Source organism: Schistosoma haematobium, chromosome 7 (genome assembly GCF_000699445.3).
Source record: "Schistosoma haematobium chromosome 7, whole genome shotgun sequence".
Lineage (NCBI taxonomy): Eukaryota > Metazoa > Platyhelminthes > Trematoda > Strigeidida > Schistosomatidae > Schistosoma > Schistosoma haematobium.
Genome location: NC_067202.1, coordinates 12680574 through 12703937, shown reverse-complemented (window position 1 = coordinate 12703937; position 23364 = coordinate 12680574). Strand labels below are relative to the sequence as shown.

The following is a 23364-nucleotide window of genomic DNA, read 5'->3' as shown; positions in this document are numbered from 1 at the left end:
GTTCTGATCGTATCTACTTAGTTACATTTTTTATAATTTTGTAGTTATGACAACAAAAAAAAAAAAAGAAAAATCAATTAATTGATTAGATTAATACTTATTCTTATTTTCCTAATTAATCAATCAATTACATTTGTTACATCATTGATGTTTAATTTAGTGTTTAGTTTAATACACATTTAGAATATAAGTATTATTTGAATATATCTAACAAAGATTGACATTTCTTATGGATTTTCAATATTATTTTTAATTGGATAGAAGATGGCACTTATTATCCAATATGAATGAAGTACAATAGATAATTTTTGATATTTGTTAATTGAGCAATGAATTTTTCGTCAGTATATAATGGTAATGATATTAAATAAACATCTTATAAAAGGTAACTAACTGCCTCACCCTAATAAAATCAATATGTGAAATTGCTAGGGTTGAAGTTATCATGAGTTCACTTAATCTGTGAACAAGAAAGAAGGCTTGGTGACCAAAGACCAATAAGCTAGTTATTCAATGCGTCCTAGCCACGCTAACTAGAGGGAGAAGTTCAAGTTTGGAATGCGGAAGTATATTCTGCAAACATCGAGAAACGAGCGATAACAACAAACACAATTCAAAACATATATATACAGTACAAAACCGTCATTGGGGAGAGTTATCAAATAGCATACTAAAAGACGCAACAGATCAATAGCATTTAAGATATTTCCCAGTGAGAAATACGACATAAAGATGACAAGAGCGCCTTTGGCGCGGAAACAAAGAAATTCAAATTTTCTAAATAAAATTACAAAATTAGGTCCTTTCCCAAGTGAGTTCTGGGGACCTAACGTCCCTAACAGAAATACAGTATTAAATTTAAGAACCTGTTTTCAAATAAATAGTTTAGTGGTTAAATCAAACTCTACTGTGGGATTTTGTTTGATGAACTTTTAAATAATCTTAACAAAATAAAGTGAATTAGGAAAGGGATGTTATTATAAAGGAATAAATATAATTACCAAGGTTTGATTTGATAATTTTCAATAAATTGAGCATTTGGGTAGATTGTTATAAATAAATTGACTCATGATCTCAACTGTTGAAATTACTACAACCTCCATAAAACCCTTTCTGATACTAATCAACATATGCTCACTAGTGACTGGCTTCAAGAGATACTCCTGGAGTTCTAGTGAGAAACAGTGACCAGTGGAGTTCAACCGGGTCAGTTGGGAAACATTAACTCACTGATGACAATGGTGAATGTGTCGCTCAATTTCGTGGATTAGTTGAAGTAAGACAATAACACCGTTAGATGCCCGCTCAGTGGTGTAGTTGGTTAAGCGCCTGGAGCGAGACTGATAGGTCCTAAGTTCGAATCCCGCAAGGCGGGGTCGTGGATGCGCACTGTCACCGAGGAGTCCCACAATAGGACGCAACGGCCGTCCAGTGCTTCCAGGTCTTCCATGGTGTACTAGCTTCAATTAACTCATGATCTCAACTGCTGAAATAATATATTTATAATATCCCAATGAGTAGAAAAATTTAGATTTTCTGACGTTTTGTGACTTAGTGTAAGCCACTTCTTCAGAGAATAAATAACCAAATTAAAATTAATCCATGTTTAAATAGTACATTGGAACAATAAGAATAATATGTGATCACTCATTGGGACATTACAAATATATTATTTAGTTATAAAGGAATGCTACATTTATATTACAACATTAATAAATCTCTGAATGTTCAGAATGAGTTCTTGTGTTTTGAAGTCAAAGTAAAGGAGTTTGTTCTTTTCCCTTGAAACATTTATACTAGTGAAAGTCAATTTTTAATTATCTATACATTTACTCTGCATTATTGATGTCGATTTCAACTGGCCTGATCTACAAAATGTTGGTGAATAACGATCTGTTATAACCTGTTTCTATCTGTCCAAACACAAGGATCAATGTATTAGTCAACGCAATGCAAAATACTTTATAACCTGATGAATTTTGATCAAGCCTCCAACTGTTTTTCCTATAAGTTTATCCTTACTCTAACTTACAGATATTTATAAAACTTTATCTTTGAGAATCGGTTTTTCAAATGTCAGATATTTTTACCGCTTACTTCAATGGTACAAATGGGGATTGTGAAAATATTCAACATTTTGTCCATTCGGATTGAACTTTCAGAGGATAATACATTTCTCAACACACTTTATGTTAATATCTTACTCTTCCATGACACTTATAGGCTATTTACTCATCAACAAACACAATGGAATGTAATTGAACATACTTTATAAATATGAGTCGATACATCCAAATGTCTCCGAGTTTTCAATTTTCTGTAGATTTCCTTCTTGTAATTGTACTGCAATTTAACTAAAAATCTATTTATTTAGTCAATTTTAAACTTTTTACCTCTTTCATATTTCCATTATGAAGATATTTGTTTATCGTACCTTCATAAAAATCCCGTTGTAGTCTGTTTGTCTATAGTATTGATTGTCTCGGTATAAGTTACAAGTTGAATATCACGTATAACCTTGAAATATTTTAATCATAAACAAAATAATAATGTTAATTTTCTTATGAAAATTGTTCAATTTCTATACAAGATTATTAATAAAATCAATGCGTTCATTGGAGGAAAATTCAAAACATTGAACCTTATTGATTATGTTCACTACAGATAGTGATAGTCAGTCAGTTAGCCAATCATTTAGTAACGACATAGAACTTCGTACGTACGTACGTACATCCGTTCTAATTACCATACTACATTAACACAGACATGCAGTTGTCGACTCAAATCGCGTAGTCGTAGAGGTAGTAACAGTATAAGCAATAATCGGAAAGATTAAGGTTTGGAGATGTTATTCAAGGAGAACAATCCAGTGAAATAAATTTGCAAAGAGAAAAAACAAGGGGCATGAAGAATTCAGATTAGAATTTGGGAGAACACAAAGAGTGGATGCACCTGAACCATTGCAAACGATTTTGAGCCATGTCATTCAGGGTCTCTAAACATCGGTTGCTATCATCTTGTGGTCCCCAACCAGGTAGTCTAAACCTACCAACATGACTCAGTCCACTTATCAGTGGCTTCATGTTTTGGTCTGGTCACCCCTAGCTTTCTTCCAACCTACTCCTATACCATAAAACATCGCACGTCGAGACCGTTGTTGGTTGGGCCAATGTAAAACGTATCCAAGTCATCTCAAATGATGAAGTTTCACTACTTCATCCATTGATTTGCCATCCTTACCTAGAACCCGTTTCCTAACAACTGCGTTACTTACTCAATGGTCCCATGATATACGAGCAATGTTTCGAAGACATCTATGATCAAATACTAGTAACCTACGGATATTCTCTACTCTTACCGGCCATGTTTCACTACCATATAGTAGAACGGAACGAATTGCTGCTCAGTAAACACGTCCTTTGGTTGATAAACGGAATCATTTAGACTAGTAACCACAATTCAATTTAATCAATAGAATTCAATTAATATTACTAAATGATTCAAGAAATATAACATTGATCATTACCATTCGATAATAATAATAATAATAATAATAATAATAATAATCAAATAATTATATAATATATCTTATTTTGAACTGAATTATTGTCTAAATTTAATGTCAACTATTATTATAGGTTATTATTATTGTTGCCTATATTATGTAATTATTTTAGTGTATATTAACATCATCATCATCATCATCATCATCATCATCATCATCATCATCATCATCATCATCATCATCATCATCATCATCATCATCATAATTGTTGTTTTTCATAATTAATCAACATGGTAACTGACGCCAACGCAAGTGAACATATGTCACATAATTTTCTCTTTTTTTTCTCTCTTTACATTATATATATCTGTTTATATATGTATGGAGTTATACACATCTATATATGTGTATATAGAGATGAGAGTTCGTGTTTTTAACGCCTTCTGTTCATTTGTTTGTTTAAATTATTGTAATATGAAATCACTAATGATATTGAATGGTAAACATTTTTCAATAAAACTATTGAAATAGTCTATTTGTTATTATTAGTAGTATTTTTGTCATGAACATCATTATTGTAACTGTGGTCTGCCTTGATTTACCTACATCTATCTTGTCTATAAATCTATGTCAATGGTTAGGAATTGTCTACAATAGAACCATACACATAATTCAATATACATTTACCAGCTTTGATGTTTAGCGAGTTAGACAGTAATAATAATAATAATAATAATAATAATTATTATTATTATTATTATTATTATCATTATTATTACTGAACGTTATAAGTTTTTGATTAAGCTAGTTTTCAGAATTCTATCTTTAATCGATTTTAGATTATTCCATGTATTAATGGAACGTGTTATTTTATCTACTTGTAACTTATTTCTTAACTGTTAAGCTTTGCTACAAAGTGTGAATTTGTAAACATGTTTGAGAACAAAAAATTGATAAGAGGGTTGCATTTTTCTTGATTTATCATTAAATTGATTATTAAGTGATACTCTATGAATTGATTGAATCATATCTGAAATATATTTATTTCATTTAATTGATTAGTAGTTCTATTGTTTAAAATCAGTTTCAATAGTTAGATCACCATGGAAAACCTGGAAGCATTGGATGGCCATTTCGTCCCATCGTGAGACTCCTTCTCTGTGGTGGTGCGCATCCACGAACCCGCCTCGCGGGATTCGAACCCAGGACCTATCAGTCTCATGCGCGAGCGCTTAATCACTAAACTACTTAGCCAGTCGGTATTCATCGGTGTTAATGTCTAACTTCAACTAATCCACGAAATTGGGCGACATATCTACCATTGTCATCAGTGAGTTACTATCTCACAACAGACCCGGTTGAACTCCAGTTTGTTGTGAATTTGAGGGCTAGCTTCAATGACCCATTTATTAGTTGAATGAATGCAATAGATCATATTAAGCATTATACTATGTAATCATAACGTCTCTGAAATTGCTTCAGTTGGAGTTTTTATATCTTGATTTGCGAATGTTCTATGGCAGATAAACTACAGTCAACAATATCATCAGTTTCTCTTCATGCTACTGATTGAATAGGCTAAGCTGTAATTCCGAAATTTATTTAAGTAGCTTTCATCACATAAAAAAATAAATGCTTGCCAGTTGAATTTATTTACAAACAAGTTATATATTGATTAAAAACACTGTATCTTTATGGGGAGAAAGAGAAGATCTAACCTTGTTCAAATTTAGTTCTACTGTCTAATCCTCTTTTTGTCTGAAGTCCGCATGATTTTCGCATTCAGTAACTAAAAACAATAAATAACATCAATTTCAATGATCTTTATCCCACACTAGATCTTGAGTTTTAGTATTCCCTTATACACATACCTTTCAGCGATGTCTTTTCGAAGTATTTTCTCAATAACGCTTGCTTCTTCAATTCTATTGCTATTGATCTACTTTTCAAATTCGTCTTATTGTACCGAGACAATATGTGAACCTGAGCCAATGTACATCTCTTCCACGCCTTATGTTTATTACACTTATCTGATTGATTTTCTGATATTTCAATATAGATAATATGCTACGCACAAGTCAATAACGAGTTTTTCTTTCTTCCATTACATAACTCAAAATGGGCACACAGAAAAAGACACAGATTTATGGTGATCTCTGTTGGTTGACACTGGATTTTCTGTATATACAAACTGTCCTTTTTTTGGTTGCAAATGATAATGACAGGATAGTTTGATGATTACTTTTTTCATTTGGACAGCATGAAGGAAATCAAGAAAATAATTAGTCTTTGTAAATGTTTTCTATTTCAGACATAAGAAGGATTATTTACCTATCATAATCACATGTAGAAATCTTTGTAGAGATCCTCTTTAATTGTAATGAATATATATTTATTTCAAGAATTCTAATGAATTGCTACTTAATTTGATGTCTGACAATTAGTTTTTCCTCAATAGGGAGTTTACATTCGGTTGAAACCATTAGTTACTAAGCCGTTAATCTATATATTGTCATTTTTTCTCTCATAATAGCGTTACTATTATTGTCAGTATCAGAAGGGGTTTTGTAGAGATTGTAGTAGTTTCAACAGTTGAGATCATGAGTCAACTGAGGCTAAACGACCATGGAAAACCTGGAAGCACTGGACGCCCGTCTCGTCCTATTGTGAGACTCCTCCTCTGTGGCAGTGCGCATCCACAACACTACCTCGTGGGACTCGGACCCAGGACCTATCAGTCTCGCACCAGGCGCTTAATCAATTAGACCACTGAGCCAGTTAATTCACTCTGTCATACTGTTGAATAGATTTGTATTAACATAATGATAACCATTTAAACTTTGTTGAGATTCAATTAAATATAAACATCTTCTTTTACCCTTCTCTTATTATGGGTTCAAGCGTATTATTGATTCAATGTATTAATCAGTATTGATAGTTATCAGGATCCTTTTAATTCAGTCGTCTGTACATCTAACATTTTGAACGACCTATACTGTTGACTTGAATTTCATTACATTTGTATATTTATTTCAATAATCTTATGTTTAAATATGACAGATACCCGACATGGTTGAACTTAACTTATCATGAATTCTTACTAGAACTCTTGGGTTCGCATCTCGAAATTTTTCATTTATGCGCACATTTTTAGTAAAGGGATTCGTAGGGTTTTTAAGAAGCTGTCGACTACCTCCTTATTTTCATTCCTGTATATTCCGTTATATAACCGGAGGAAAATGTATTTGGATTGTATAGATTCGTAACTAGATGTATTGAGTGTGCTGACAACCAAGGTTACTTGCATCCTTGATTCTGTGACACATTGTATACTCAAACTCCATCCTTCGACATTATTTACAAAACTTAGTCATAGATTCTGACAGATGTTTAACCAGCTAAATCTATTTTAAAGCTTTAGTCATTCACAATTCGAAACCTGATATGTTAGTGCAATAAGAATTTTTAAATGCTACCCACCCACTTCACAATGCTCGTAATATTATTTATTCTTTACATTTACGAAAACATTCTTAATTTACATCATCATATTATTGTAAGAGTTGAGTTGTGTAGTCATAGGATATCCCACGCTAGAGTCTCTAAAGGCTCAGAAAACTCCAAGGAATGTTTTTTTTAATCGGTTTTGAATCGAAGTATCTCAGAAACATCTAGAAATCAAAGAGTCATGTATTACTTTCTTGACTGGACATTTACCTAAACCATTACTTTATTTAGTGTGTTTCCTGAAAGTTCCACAACCCCAAGGCCACACGAAACTTAAAAGATACATTCTTTTTTCCGTACACAGACTAACATACAGTAAAGTTCTTACTCAAATTTCCTCACCTTTTCTCTTTTGTTCTAGTTGATGCGTTAATATAGTTTGGGCCTGTAGGAAGTGACTAGGAAAGTAGTATTACGCATTAAAGTAGCAGATTACTTCTATCCCTACTCTACCATTCACATAACATACCATCCATTTCACTTTAATGAAACTCATAGTTAATACCCTAACGTTAACAATTCTACATATTGACAGTTGAATTCACGAGTCAATCTAAACTAGACCACCACCATTGAAAACCTAGGACTAAACAGTTGTCCAGTGCTACCAGGTTTTAAATCGACTCATCAATTCAACTATTAAGTTTACTACAATATTCACAAATCCACCGCCCCCCATTTATTGATAATTTTATATATCAATAGTTGAGATCATATGTCAATTGAAGCTAAACCACCATGGGAAACCTGGAAGCAGTGGACGGCCATTTCGTCCCATTGTACGACTCCCCCATGGCAGTGCGCATCCATGATCCCGCTTCGTGAAATTCGAACCCAGGATCTATCGGTCTCGCTCGTGAACGCTTAACCTCAACTATTGAAATTACTATAATATCTACGAAAAACCCCTTCTGATACTAATTTTTTTATATATTTGATATTTCAATCAGTTCTCTTTCAGTTGTTATTTGGTTTAACATTATTTAGTCAAATTTCACACAAAAAAAGGATCAAATGATGAACCGTTTGGAAGAAAAACAAGCAAACAAACAAAACAAAAAATCATTCACTGAATTAATGGTTTTATTATTCACTAAGTATATTTTACATGAGATTTCATAGGTCATTTGCTTAACAATAGATTCTTGTGACCTTTTTGTTTTCTTTTAATGAAGTTCATGAATTATGTAACATACCATAAGATTTGAACGTTTTCAGTAGTAGTATATGTATATATTTTTTTAAATTTAAGATATAAAGGTAATTATTATATAATGGATAATTTTCAATTTGAAATAAGATAAAAATATAATCGTGGATACGCACCGTTGAGGAGCCCCATACTGGGACGAAACAACTGTCCAGTAATCCCAGGTTTTCCATGGTGGTCTAGTTTCAAATGACTGATGATTTCAACTATTGAAATTACTAAAAATCTCTATAAAACTCCTTCTGAAAATGTAATCTATCTAAAAATGTATAGAGTTTATTAAGTCAACCAGTTAATCATATGCAATATAAAACTAGTACGAATGTGTTTTAACCAAAATTGAAACAAAAAAATGTCAGAGTAGTAGAGGTAGTATCAATATCAGCGTTAGTCGATAAAATTATTGAAGGATGATTTAATTCAAAAGGTAAGGATATTTCATGAAATAAAAATGTATAAGATTGTTGGAGAGTTCTGAAGTATTCCTCAGGAAAGTTCATAGCGGTCTATAATGTGCTTGGGAACGCTTTTTCCAGTCACAGTTACATAGAAGCTCCTCAGAAACATCTAGAAAGTGACGAGTCACGTGTCACTTCTGGTTGGATATTTACTGATACTATTACTAATACAGTTAGCACGGATCCAGAAATCTCCAGAATTCCAACGTCTTGTTTACTTCTATTAATACCCTCGTTTTTCTGTACACCGACTAACGTTGGAGTAAAGCGTTCCTTTTGCACTCCGCACCTTTTCACTTGTGTTTAAGTTGCTTTAGAAGGTTTAGTCCGGGGTTATTAGAATCGAGCAGATTTATTGGTGGCAGAGGTTGTTATAACTTGTGAACCTGTGTGCCCTGTATATTCGATAACGCAACGATACCGACAATCAGAGAGCAGCGAATTATCGGTCGAACCAGTGACGCATAAAACACGTGCGAGCAGCCTAGAGTCCTGATTGGTCTCGCTTCCTATCTAGCCCGGCCAGTTAAGCTCAGAACACCAATCTCAGCCTCTGCAATATGAATCATTTATTTCAAACATACTTGGTTTATATACCAACCAAACAGACCATAACGTACCATAAAATAGAAAATAACATTTGTACAGTATTTAGCCAAAAGTGGCTGTAAATGAGGTAGATAGTAATTAATAGACAGGCCATAACTCAAGAATGGTGAACCGTATAATAATAGTCTATGGGTCAAATTAAAGTTTATAATAAGAGCGACATGAATATGAACAATTTAGGTACACAACAATTATACGATAAAAATATACTCATAATATTGGTCCATAAACGGATCCCAAAAATTACTATTCATTGTTCTTATCGGGATATAACAGCGGGAAAAGATTTAAAGGAAAATAAAGGGTGAATACATCTACTCCATTGCGATCGATTCTGAGCCATATTATCAAACATTTATTCTTTCTCAATTAAATACAGTTATAAACCATGGTCATCTATAAATTAGGCTGAGTTTACTCGTCATTTATCTAATGTTCAAGTAATGTTTAGGACTTTTCATTATTTTTTCGTTCATTAAATAATTGAATAAATACTACATATTGGAAAGTAATTTTCAATCTATATATTCTTCATCTTTCATGTTGCTCTACGCTACGCAGATATATCTATATGATAATATTCTGAATAACGTTAGACTCTTGAAATGAAATCTTTACTGAGAATTATCACTCTAATACTTAACACGTATCCAGTAAACTAACGAAAAATGGCATCTTTTCACAAAAACATTTGGTCAAATAAGATTAATAGTTGAATTCATGAGTCGATTTAAGCTAGACGACCATCGAAAACCTAGAAGCATTGGACAGTCGTTTCATCCTGGTATGAGACTCCACAAAAGTGCACATCCACGATCCCTCTCACCTTCGGTTTGGCGCGTAAACGTTTAACCTCTAGACCACTAAGCCGACATCCAGTGGTGTCGATGTCTAACTTTAATCGATCCATGATCTTGCACAACCATTCATCCATTGTTTGAAGTAGAGATACCTGTTTCTACCCGATACGGATTGGACTCCACTGGAGTTTATTCAAAACATTTATCTATTCTAACCATTCTATTGTCTATTTAATGTAATAATTATTCATAATTATCATATTCAAGCATGATTCATTCCAAATTCCAATGAGTTCAATAGTTGTTTCATCTAGTTCTATTTTACTTAAATCAAAACTTATAATGAGAATTTTTCTTATTACACTCTATGTATAGTCTTATTCATCAGTATAATTTATTGAAAGTATGACCATTACCATTGTTGATCTAATTCACATTGACCTTATGTTTTAATGAAAGAAGTTACACAAGGATTGAATTTTTGTTTTCAAATTTGATTTAACATCTATTAATGTTCATTATAATACTTCACAATGAATTATCATTATAATTTCAACTATGAAAAGTAATGATTTCATTGTATCAAAGAATTATCTTGTATACGAATTACCATTATTCCTCACCATGTAGCAATTTTGGAAGACTCTCCCGTTCTCTCACATTGTACGAGCATTCTATATACTTAAATAAATGGTTACTCTGGTTGTCAGAAGGGGCATCAGCCTCGTGACTTCTGAAGGACTCGGCTTTCACTATGAGGCGTCATAACTCTTCTAAATGAAGACCTTCTGTCTCCCAGGTTAGAGTTTAAACGGTTTGAATAATTTTTTTCTGGTTAGCGTTTTTTTAGAGAGTTAGTTTTCTACGGGATGGGGTCGTTAACCCTTTGCCCAACCTTCCTCTTTTATCCGAGCGTGGGACTGGCAGTAGTCCCAGAGGGGCTCCAGGCGAAGTTATTCCTCACAATTGATTGTGTTAAATATTTCCAATAACACAGGAAATATTCAGCTCAAATTGTTACGTCCGAAATTTCTAGAATCTCAGAAAGTTTTGTATGACTTTTATACTTCGTCCGTTACCCGTCAAACATGAACTAATAAATTCAGTTTATATTGTACCCTATAGAAATGGTACAATCGAATCATCATTATTTCTTATACACCAACTTCCTTGTAAGTCAGTGACCATGGCTTCTTACAGTGCTTAATTGATGTTTCATTCTATAATTTTAGTAATTCACAATACAAAACTAATTACTGGTTAACTTATAGTAACTAATTGAAAATATCTTTCTGTTCGATACTGTTTATTTGCGTATATATCAAAAGTTTACATTATCGCTGTGTAACAATAATATCAACTACACTGTTATTCTATTGATCAAATCCAATTAATTATTCTATTAAACTCATTAACTGATCAATCTTGAACCACTGTTGAAAACCTGAAAGTACTGGATCGCTGCTTTGTTATATTATAGGACTCCTCAACAATACGTATCTACGACTCTGCACTCTGTACTCGAATTCAGGATATTCAGTCTTGCTAGCGAACTCTTAGTCTTTAGACAACTGAGTCGGTACCCAACAGTACTAATGTCTAATTTCATTCCCTTTTCGAAAGTCCCCTACTAGAATGTAACAGGCATCTAGAGCTTCTAGGATTTCAATGGTGGTCTAACTTACTTACTTACTTACGCCTGTTACTCCTCGTGAAGGAACATAGGCCGCTCACCAGCATTCTCCATCCAACCCTGTCCTGGGCAATCCTTTCTAGCTCCGTCCAGTTGTAATTCATCCTTTTCATATCTGCTTCTATTATCCGACGCAATGTGTTATTTGGCCTTCCTCTTTTTCGCTTCCCTTCAGGATTCCAAGTTAGAGCTTGCCTCGTGATGCAGTTTGACGATTTGCGTAATGTATGTCCTATCCATTTCCATCGTCTTTTCCTAATTTCTTCTTCAGCTGGAAGTTGGTTTGTTCTCTCCCACAGAAGGCTATTGCTGATGGTATCCGGCCAATGGATGTTGAGTATCTTGCGTAGACAGTTATTTATAAATACTTGTACTTTCTTGATTGTGGTTGTTGTAGTTCTCCAAGTTTCAGCTCCATACAGTAGAACTGCCTTGACGTTCGTATTAAAGATTCTTACTTTGATATTGGTTGAAAGTTGTTTTGAGTTCCATATGTTCTTCAATTGTAGGAATGCGACCCTTGCTTTGCCGATCCTCGCCTTTACGTCTGCATCGGATCCTCCTTGTTCATCGGTCTAACTTACATCAGTTTATTATTTCAATAAAATTCAACAATCTCCTAAACCCCAAACTTTCAAGTATTCATATATTAGATCATTTTCTACCTTATGAATTCACTAAATGTTAGTAGTCATTGATAATTGAAATGCCCTCACTTCACTCCCTCTTACTTATGGCTTTCACATTTTCTTTGTCTTATTAACTAATCTAATAATTTTAATAACACTTGTAAATAGTAATAATAATAATTATAACTCAGCTGATACACACATCTGAATTTTATGCCTAACCCGACTTCTGATAATTAAATAGGTTGTAATAATGATGGTGAGATATTACATAACTTTTCGTTCATCGGCGTAGTAATAATAACAACAAAAATTCCATACACATAGTTCCCTTTATTATTTTGTAAAGTGCAAGAACAAGGATTCTAGAAGAATAGCATGAATTCATTTTATTCCGTTGGTTCTCGTCAGCTGCTTACAACTTGTGATATTCTTTGATACAATGAAATCATAATTACGAAATGGTTTAGTTGGAAGTTATGTTGAAAATGTAGAAAGAAGGGCATATCTTAGATGTTTTTTTAAGCATGTTCCAAAGGACTTTAGAACAAAAGAAAGAACGACTCTAAACAGTACAATTACCAAACATCTTCTGGATACAGGACATCAAGTCGGTAGCTCGCAATCTTTCAAGGTGATTGATAAACAGCGAAACCCCAGTCTTTTGAAGTTTACTGAAACCCTTGTTATTAGGCGTTAAGAAACTGATTTTTGTATTTAAAAGGGGATGATTATTAATCTTTCTTTGCCTTGGTGACAAATATTCCTTCGTTGCATCTTAAAATTTTTTTGCATTTATTATATCACTATGTCTTTTTTTATTTCGTCTGTCTTCCAGATTAGTAATCTTATTTTACTACCTGGATTTTTACTCATTTTATTCCTACCAACGTTTACTCATTATATAATCAGTTGTTTCTGGTTGTTTGCACTGTTGTCACAATCAATGCTGTAGAACTTTATTTTAGATAAAGTATGGATTTACAATATACAGTCTATTCAATTTATTGACACATTTGCTATATTATATTGAAATGTCTTTAAAATAACTTCCAGCTAAACTCTTTCATGTAAGTAATTCAAAACCATTTTGTAATTATGATTTCATTGTATCAAAGAATATCACAAGTTGTAAGCAGCTGACGAGAACCAACGGAATAAAATGAATTCATGCTATTCTTCTAGAATCCTTGTTCTTGTACTATACAAAATATCAGCAATAGTATCGTTAGTAATGGTTATTGTTGTTGTTATCTTTGATACTGGTGATATTGATGACTTATTGAGTAAACTGGTTGATTTTTTCACTGTTTATAATTTCTATTATTGTTGCCAATATTTATTTCTCTTTTCCCTTAACATTCGTTAACCAATCATGGATTATCGATGCTCCGACTTGGAAGACAAACGTATTTTCTTTTTGATTTTCGGAATTGTTTAGATTATCTTGTTATCTCTATCTTTGAATCACAGATTGACCTTCATTACACGACTATTGAAAACGGGGAAACTCCGGATAGGTATTTCATTCTAGTCTGGGCGTTTACTTGTAAACCATTGGACTCAGGTCAGGAAGTCTAAAGGTTAAGCGCTTGTGGTGAGACATCCACGTCCTTGGTTTATGGAGTCGCACTTCTGAGACCCCTCCATATTAGAACAAAATAACTGTCCACTGTCACTTGATTTTTTATAGTTATCTAACTAAGATTAATACACAATGCAAACTGAAAAGTTCAAAAATTTCCCCCGAATTCCCCAAACTATTTTATTCTTTAATGATTCTGTGAATTAGACGTTGTATTCAGATGCATATATTCGCACATACAAGCGTAATAAATCATTTGTGCTCCATAAAGAGTAAAATGGAAAATTATCTGATATGTAAAATAAGGATAATCGGATCAGCTCTACTCGTTTGTGGAATAGTTCCAGTATAAGGAAAATGTCAATAATTGCTTGATTTCTATAATAATAATCACGCCTACACAAATAATATATTGTGAAAAGTGATGGAAAAGATATATAGCTCATGTGGTTGATTTTCATGGCGCTGATCTCCTGTAAGCTAGATAGGTTAAAATGGTGATTTTATCAATAGTCACCAGAGGTGAAGTTTTCTGGAAGGTAGTGTTTATTGATTACTACTCTCAGTTGTAATCTAAATAATGGATTTCAATTTGCTTACAGTGATGTTCTCTACAGTCAAGTGTTAGAGAGGGCAATACGGGCGAGTTTCACTTCTTGATTACTCGCATCATAGAAGAATACTTCTTTTATGGAGGATTTGGAAGGGAAACTGATTAATAGTCATTTTTTGATTACCTAGAAGCGTGTCCAAATAGCCCAAGCGATAACTACTTGATGCCCATTATATACGGGGCATAACGGCATATTTATTTCAATCAATATAACTCGTTTGGCTCATCATGAAAGGCAAACATGACCATCATATCAGTAGCAGTAACAACTGTTCTTTATGACATGCATAAGTCCTAGCTTATTGTATAGATTTATACGCGTTTACTCATCAATAGACATTTCCTGTGTAATTGATTGAAAAAGAAACTCCAATTTCTTTATAGCTAATATCAGTCTTCATATTAGCATCCACCCATTTTCATATTTGTCAATGGAACAATTCTCTATGCCATTTAGTGTACTGTTTAGTTACAATCATTCTTGATAGTTTGTTTAAGTTTATAGTCTTCTCTTACATTGGTATTGTTGTATATACCTTAATATACATGTGTCTATATAAGCCGGAAAAATTCATTTGTCCAATATTGTAATGATTTAATTTGCTTAGTATGTTCTAACCTTCTTAATTGTATTGATATTCTTTATTGGTAATTACTGTCATCTTTATTTGAATTTTCAGTCTTATAGACTAAACATTTATTCATTCATTCTATATTCGATTAAAAATTTATCAAGGTTTTTATTCTGTTCAGAAACAAAACAAAACACAATTATATAATAGGTTAGGTATCATCCATTGAATTGTGATCTCTGTTGATCTGTTAGGTTATGGGTTTATATTGATTTTGGTTCGAAATCTGTTATATTAGATAGTTTAAAACAAATTAGTTAAAGAATCAATCTTATCAGATGGGTTTTATGGATATTATGGTAATTTCAATGGTTGAGATCATGAGTCAGTTGAAGCTAGACCACCATGGAAAACCTGGAAGCACTGGACGGCCGTGATAATGATCATTATCTTAACCATTGAAATTACTACGGTCTCCACAAAACTCATCTGATATTAATCAACATATACTCACTAGTGACTGGCTTCAAGGTGTATATCCTTGAGCTCTAGTGAGAAGTAGTGATCAGTGGAGTTCAACCAGGTCTATTGTGAGATAGTAACTCACTGATGACAATGGTGGATGTGTCGCTCAATTTCATGGATTAGTTGAAGTTAGACATTAACACCGTTGAATACCGACTGACTCAGTATTCTAGTGGTTAAATGCTCGCGCGCGAAACCAGTAGGTCCTGGATTCGAATCTCGCAGAGGGCGAGGTCGTGGATGCGCACTGCCACAGAGGAGTCCCACAATAGGACGAAATGGCTGTCTAATGCTTCCAGGTTTTCCATGGTGATCTAGCTTCAACTGACTCATGATCTTAACCATTGAAAAAAACCATTAGTTTATTGGAAAATCATTGTTGATGAATTTTCTCCTATCTAATTAAAAGTTTATTTTATTGATCACTATTTTTAAAAGTATCTATCGATATGGGACTTTTTCCCTTGGTCTTTTTCCCCCCTTAGATAAATAGTATTTTTCATTATATCATTTTATACACTAATAGTTTGCTTAGATCTGTTTATTTTAATTGCTAAGTTGTTGTTTTTCTCTTTGTTTTTTTCTTTTCTGTTTTCCAAATGAAACGCATAATTATTTGTGAAATAAAAAAGAAAAAAATTAAAATTGTTCATTTATCCCAAGTTTTTTTCTTTTTTGAAAATTACTCGATTTTGTTTTTCATGTTGACATTTGTCGGTAAATTTATTGATTTTTTTTTGTATTGTATTTTTCTTTTTCCCCCGACAAAACAAACAAATAAACAAACGTTTTATTAATCTGTTTGTGTTTCCATATTTGATAAAAGTTACACATGAATAAATAATAATGTTGAATAGCTGCTGATTTTTAATAACCAAATTGTCATTTTGTTTATCGGTTCTCATAATTAATGAGAATGTATATTTGATGTATCATTGAATATAATGAGATAAATTTCATATTTGTTTAACTGTTTAATGTTAGTTAAGTTGTTGTTTTCCGATCAATTTCACAATGAGATCACTCGTAGAAGTTAATCAACACTCTATATACTCTGTGTTAAGATATTGGGTAGTTAGAGATAGTTTGTAGATAATCTTGGATTTAGGTTGTGTGTTATTTGTTATTCATCGGCAGGATGTACGTGTAATCTTTAAGAAACTAATGACCTAGTCTCACTGTTAAACTACCTCAATCCTACAGAAAATCAGCTGCAACGTAATCAGTGTAGTAATAACACAGATTGTAAAACTGATTGATATATATTCCAATACCCTATAGAGCAACGATTCCTTCAAGATTATAAGTACACCTTGACGACGATTATCAACTATCATGAAATGTACGTTTAGTGTATTTTGTCGACTCCGTCCAACCACCGAGAACAAAGAGTGTGTCGTACGACTGATGACATCAATATGTATTTGTCAAAATAATAAACATTTGAATTTGATTTAATTTATATAAATAATTTATAGTAGTAGTAGGATAATGTCTCAACATTGTCTACCTATATCAATCTGCTGAGATATAACCAATTTATTTCTTAGATGATTTAAAACTACATGTCTATATTTGAAGAATATTTACAATGGCAAATATTCACTTCTTTATATACTTCAACTTGTTCAGTTATTTAAAACGCAGGACATAAAATAGATGTGGATTTATTGAAATTACTGTTGTTGACAGTAGTTAACAAGACATTATGAATTTTTGTTTCATGCTAGTTGCCTCTTATCAACAAGTCCTAACTGTGATCTTGGCAGATCTAATGTTCTCTGTGAGATTCGATTCTTCATCACATAACCTCATAGTTTGAAACGTTACCTCTAATTTATTCATAACTTGACTAACCACTGAATTTCACACAAATACAGGAGAGGTAAATCAACGAAGTGAGAGGCAACAGTAATGAAATCTAAACTTGATGAACAAGTATCCAATAGAACGAACAATATGGAATTTAAGAATAATAATAAGCTAATTATGTACACTGTCACTGTTACTTAAAACAATAACAATATGACCCTTTTTTTCCCGGTACACAACCAACTGGCTATCTGTACTCAGAAGCTCAATGGATAATGTGTTATCCATTCGCAGCTCAAGGTACTATGTTCGAGTCTCTGTGTGAATATGAACACTGAGATATGGTATGTGAACCGACCTGACGTGTCCCAAAATGACAGAAACACATGTTCTGTATTCCACTTTTCAACCCGAATCAAATGCAAAAAATTCTACTCCCTGAACAACCAGTCATTTGTTTTTCATATTTATGCTCACTACTGACTGGCTTCAAGGTGTATATCCTGGAGTTCTAGTGAGAAGTAGTGACCAGTGGAGTTCGACCGGGTCAGTTGTGAGATAGTAACTCACTGAAGACAATGGTGGATGTGTCGCTCAATTTCGTGGTTAAGCGCTCGCGCATGAGACTGATAGGTCCTGGGTTCGAATCCCGCGAGCAGGATCGTGGATGCACACTGTCACGGAGGACGAGTCTCACTATAGGACAAGACGGCCGTCCAATGCTTCCAGGTTTTCCATGGTAGTCTAACTTCTATTGACACATGATCTCAACTATTAAAATTACTATAATAACTACAAAACCCTTTCTGATATTATACAGTTTTGCTTATTCTCAATAAGACATCAATATTTTCCTTGTGAAGAAAAAAACAAGGTAAATAAGCGAAATGAAAATAATTTAAATCCTGTATAGAAACAAAATCTTAAAAAAGAAAAGAAACTTTACGAAATAGATGTTTAATGAGATTTTAAATTCTCCCATTACCTAATTGTGCATACTTGTGTTGTTTGGTTGTCATCGATGTTTTTCTATGTTCATTTATCTAATTTGACTATATTCATTTATTTTCTTCGTTCTCCCCCTCTCTTTGCTAAACAGAAGACTCTATCCATCTGTTTATTTAATTGTAAACAAAATTTTTTTTTTCATTTTTTTGGTTTAAAAATGATCTTTTTTATTACTTCAGTGTTTTTTCCTTTTACTCATATTAAGTGGTTAAGATCATGAGTTAATTGAAGCTAGACCACCATGGAAAACCTGGAAGCACTGTACAGCCGTTTCGTCCTATCGTGGGACTCCTCAGCAGTGCGCATCCACGATCTCGCTTGTGGGATTCGAACCCAGGGCCTTCGGTCTCGCGCGCGAACGCTTAACCTACTGGACCATTGAGCCGGCATCCAATAGTGATAGTGTCTAAGATCAACCAATCCACAAAATTGCGCAACCAACTTCCGTTGTACTTAGGTAGATACCTGTCTCTACCCGACATGGATTAGCTCCACTGATCACGGCTTCTCCCTGGAACTCCGAGAATTCCCTCACGAAGCTAGTCACTAGTGAGCACATGTTGATTACTAGTATAGGGCATCAATCGGTTCATGATCTCAATCAAAAACTTAATAATCTCCATAACCCCTATACTAGTTATCTAATATTTCTTAGTTTACAATGATTATCCAAGATCGTTCTTAATGTAAACAAGGTAGCGTTATTAGTATCGTTATTTATAGATTTAAAAAATATTTTTGACCTTCATTTTGAAAGACACTAATTAATAACTGTTAAAGCTGCCTACTTTCTATAACCTTATGTAATTTTAAGCATAGATATACTTTTAGAGATAATTCTTTCTTGTTCTAACTTATTTGGAATTCCAATCGTTAAGATCATGAGTCACTTGACGCTAGACCACCATAGAAAATCTGGAAGCACTGGATATCTGTTTCGTTCTATTGTGGAACTCCTCGGCAATAGGACGAAACGGCCGTCCAGTGCTTCCAGGTTTTCCATAATGGTCTAGCTTCAACTGACTCATGATCTTAACCAGTGAAATTACTATAATATTCACAAAACCCATCTGATATTATTTGAAATCGTTATTGTCCCAACTTAAAACTCATTCATCCACTTATAATTCATAGATAATATTTTATTGAAGGTGTTGACAAAATGAAAAGTTCTCTAAATGGTTAAGTGAAGATATATTTCTCTTAAAAGATACAAAATATTGATTCTTGATCTAATAGTCTAACAATAAACAGTGAATTAGGACTAGCTTATTAATTAATTCACTTGTAATTCATGTTTACTCTCTATACAATTAGTGATTGACAGAAATCTTACTATAAATTTAAGATTCAAGCAAAGTGTTCAATTGTCGTACTAAAGAATGAATGTAGTTGGTTATAGTTTGTTTTTTCCTCTACTAAAGTTTTTAAAATAAAATGGGCTAGGAAAGTAAAATTCGGACATATGGGGCACATTTTTAAACATAACTTTCTTCATAACATTGTTTAAATCAAATCTAAAGTTGTAGCTAGAATGTTGGCCCCCAAATGAACTGGTACAGCCGAGTGTGGGGAGAGTCAGCTCTCCCTCACGAAATGCTCTCAAGTGGCCATGTGCATACAACCACTACCAGGGAACTCCTACTCACTGCCTTCTCTCACCACGGGTGTAGTTTATGCAATTGAGAGGACGGAAAGCGAATATTCGACGCTTTAACCGGGCTGATGGACACGGAGAGTCCACCTAGTGGAGTTAGAAAACCCTCATTCCAAACCAACGGTGCACATGGACTCCAGCATCCTGAAGGAACAAATGGCGTATAGACCAATTGTTGGTCACCGGCTACCATGTGACTGCATCTCCTTACGATGCTCCACTGCCTCGTGGATTAGACATTTACGTCAAAGGTTTTGAGTGTTACTCCCTAAGGAAACCACCTACTTCGGTTTGGGCACCCGAGCAGTATCCCAGTGGCGCATATCTATTTGATGCCTCGTTGTACCAATGTTTATGTGTTTAAACAAACAAATAAAATAAGATAGATTTTGAATCCAATACGACTATTGTAGTTTTTACTGATCTAGACATTTGAATTTTTATCTTATATATCAAGGTTTTTTTATTTTTGTTTAACTTCCATTACTCTCTTTTTCGTAGCCTTATTGTTACACATGTTTCATTGTTGCCAGAATATTGTTATTATGTTCAGCAATATAAATTTTAAGTGAAATTCTATGGATGATATCTGTGTTCAAAACATAGTTGCGTACTGGGCTCACACTCTAAATACGAATACCAGTAAAACTAATCATTATTTGCTTTAACTGAAGTAGGTATAGCTAGGTTTGAACCTAAGGCTTATTAATGAAAATTAAAATGCCCCAAACCAGAAGATTAATGTTCCACAGTCGAAAATGTACTACTTGGGGTATAAATAATTTCAATTATGTCTTCAACAGTATTAATCTTTCTTTTGAATTCTAACACAACAATTGATGTTCTTGACCAGTTCTATTGTGCCCACTTATCTCAGAATGTATATATATATCCCACTCTTGTGTGTATACTTTTATTATTATAGGATCAACTTTCTGCGATCTCCTCTCTCTCTTTATTTTTCCGTTTGTATTTATCATTGTCCTTTCCTTCTAACACAATCACAAAAGTACCTTTGTTTGAATATGATTAACTATGTATTTCTTACCGTATCCGCTTGAACATGCCATTTAACTACTTTATCTCCTTATTCCTCATGTTTGCTAATTTTCCTTCTTCCTATATTCTCTATTTTTTTTTGTGTACGATAGATACAATGCCAAAAAACTAATTAAACACTCTTTTTTTTCTAGAAAAAGAGGAGAAAATATTGACGTTTGTGTTTTTGTGCTTTCATTTATACCTTGTCGACATTTTAGGTTTTCTTTCTTCACTTTTACTATAGGGCATATAATAGTATAGTATGATGATCATGATGATGCTTGAATTCTAGATGAAATGTCTAATAATAGTTAAAGTATTCCGTTTTTAACTTATAAGGTCACAGATACAACCTACTACCGTATCAATTATACATTTATTTGACTTGATTATAACATAATTCTGTGTTGTATTATTGTATGTAATACGTTAATAAATAAGGTAAAAATCAATAGACAGAGGTATTAATTATTATATGGCGTCTTAAAAAATTTCTATACTTTACAGTAACCTAACAACAACAACAACAACAAAAAACGAATTTGGGAAATGATTAGGGATCGAATTTTTTTTCTAAAGAAAAACCCCACAATAATATCGTTGTGGTAAGGTTGGATAGTGAGTTGTAGAACATGCGTTTTACCATATTTGAGACTTATCTTTATCTGAATGTGCGTGCCACATTCTATTGTTGATGTTCATAGAGGAAGTAGAACTGAAGATCGTTTTTAATGTATTATCCTCTGTGAATATCAAGAATAGAGTGTAAGTGTATCCATCCATCCATCTATCCAGTTGATGAATTTCTTTATTAAAATCTTCACTGTACCATGATGGTACATATTCACTTCGACAAGCGTGCCAACTTCAATAATAGTTATCAGTAGGTGATAAAAACCAAATAAGATAAAATAAAGTTATACTATGCTACTACTCTAATCAATATTTTTTACTATTTATAGAATAATTAAAGGAAATATATGCAAGGGAACTGAAGTTATATATATATATATATATATATATATATATATATATATATATATATATGGTATATAGCAGATGCCTGTAGAGTTTGCACGCTTACAAAGCTATCATTAATGGTCTATCTTGAAGTACGTACTTCGTATATTCATTATGTACATACAATTACTGGTATCATCAATGTTCAGCAAAATCATGACTTTTAATTGTTAAAATTATGGTTAAAATGTATTACGATAAAAACAAGTATTTGTTTTTTTCGTTTAATAATCAAAGACTGAGTTTCTTCTTATTTAAGACTTATCTAGTAGATGTACCTATTATATCTATTTTGTTGTTCACACAAGTACTCGAACCTAGTAACTTTCAATTAAAACACCAAATGAATTGCTTTATTTCAGATAACCACTAAACAACTCTGCTTAAAAAATAAGTTAATGTCAATATCGAGACAGTTGACAATCAGAATGTATATTCAACAAAAGTGAACGAGACTCATCAGCAGTGCGCATCCACGATCCCACCCTTCGCGAGATTGGAACTGAGGATCTATCAGTTTCGTGCACGAGCGCTTCACCATTAGACCACTGAGCCGGCATCCAACGATGTGAATGATCTAATTCAGTCATCATTATCCACACTTTGAAATTAAGAACAATATAAGATTAGACCGAAGTTAATATAAAGAAGAGATAAATATTTCAGATGAGGAAACTGTTAACATAAAAATTAGATTCATTGGTTCTATGATTTTTTTATAGAATGATTTTATATAATGTTTTATTCAGCCATCAAATCCTAAGATTGTTGTGAACGAAGAGCTCAGGCGGGAAAGACCAATTTATTGATTCATGCAAAATTACAAAGTGCTTTCGTGAAATATGAAAACTACATATTCAATACGTTATTTGCGCATCATCCATTAATTGTCTTTTACATGCTTTGTAATTATTTCAACTCGGCTTTTATTATGATTTCTTTCTATTTCCCTTTCTGTTCTCTTCAATTGAATGTACACAGTCTTCTACTGTTATGTATTCCACTTCTGAATGATGTTACATACTACTTATATCTGTCTATATAAGTAGCATACACCATAGTATCTTGAGAAATCTATCTAAGATAATTTACATGACTCAAAATAACATTGCAAATACTT

The 23364-nt window shown here is 33.0% G+C and overlaps 1 protein-coding gene across 1 annotated transcript in view; it reads left to right on the top strand.

Moving 5' to 3' along the window:
• Positions 1–23364, top strand: part of CML6 (putative calmodulin-like protein 6) — a 160456-nt gene that overhangs the window by 75545 nt on the left and 61547 nt on the right. The window lies entirely within an intron of this gene.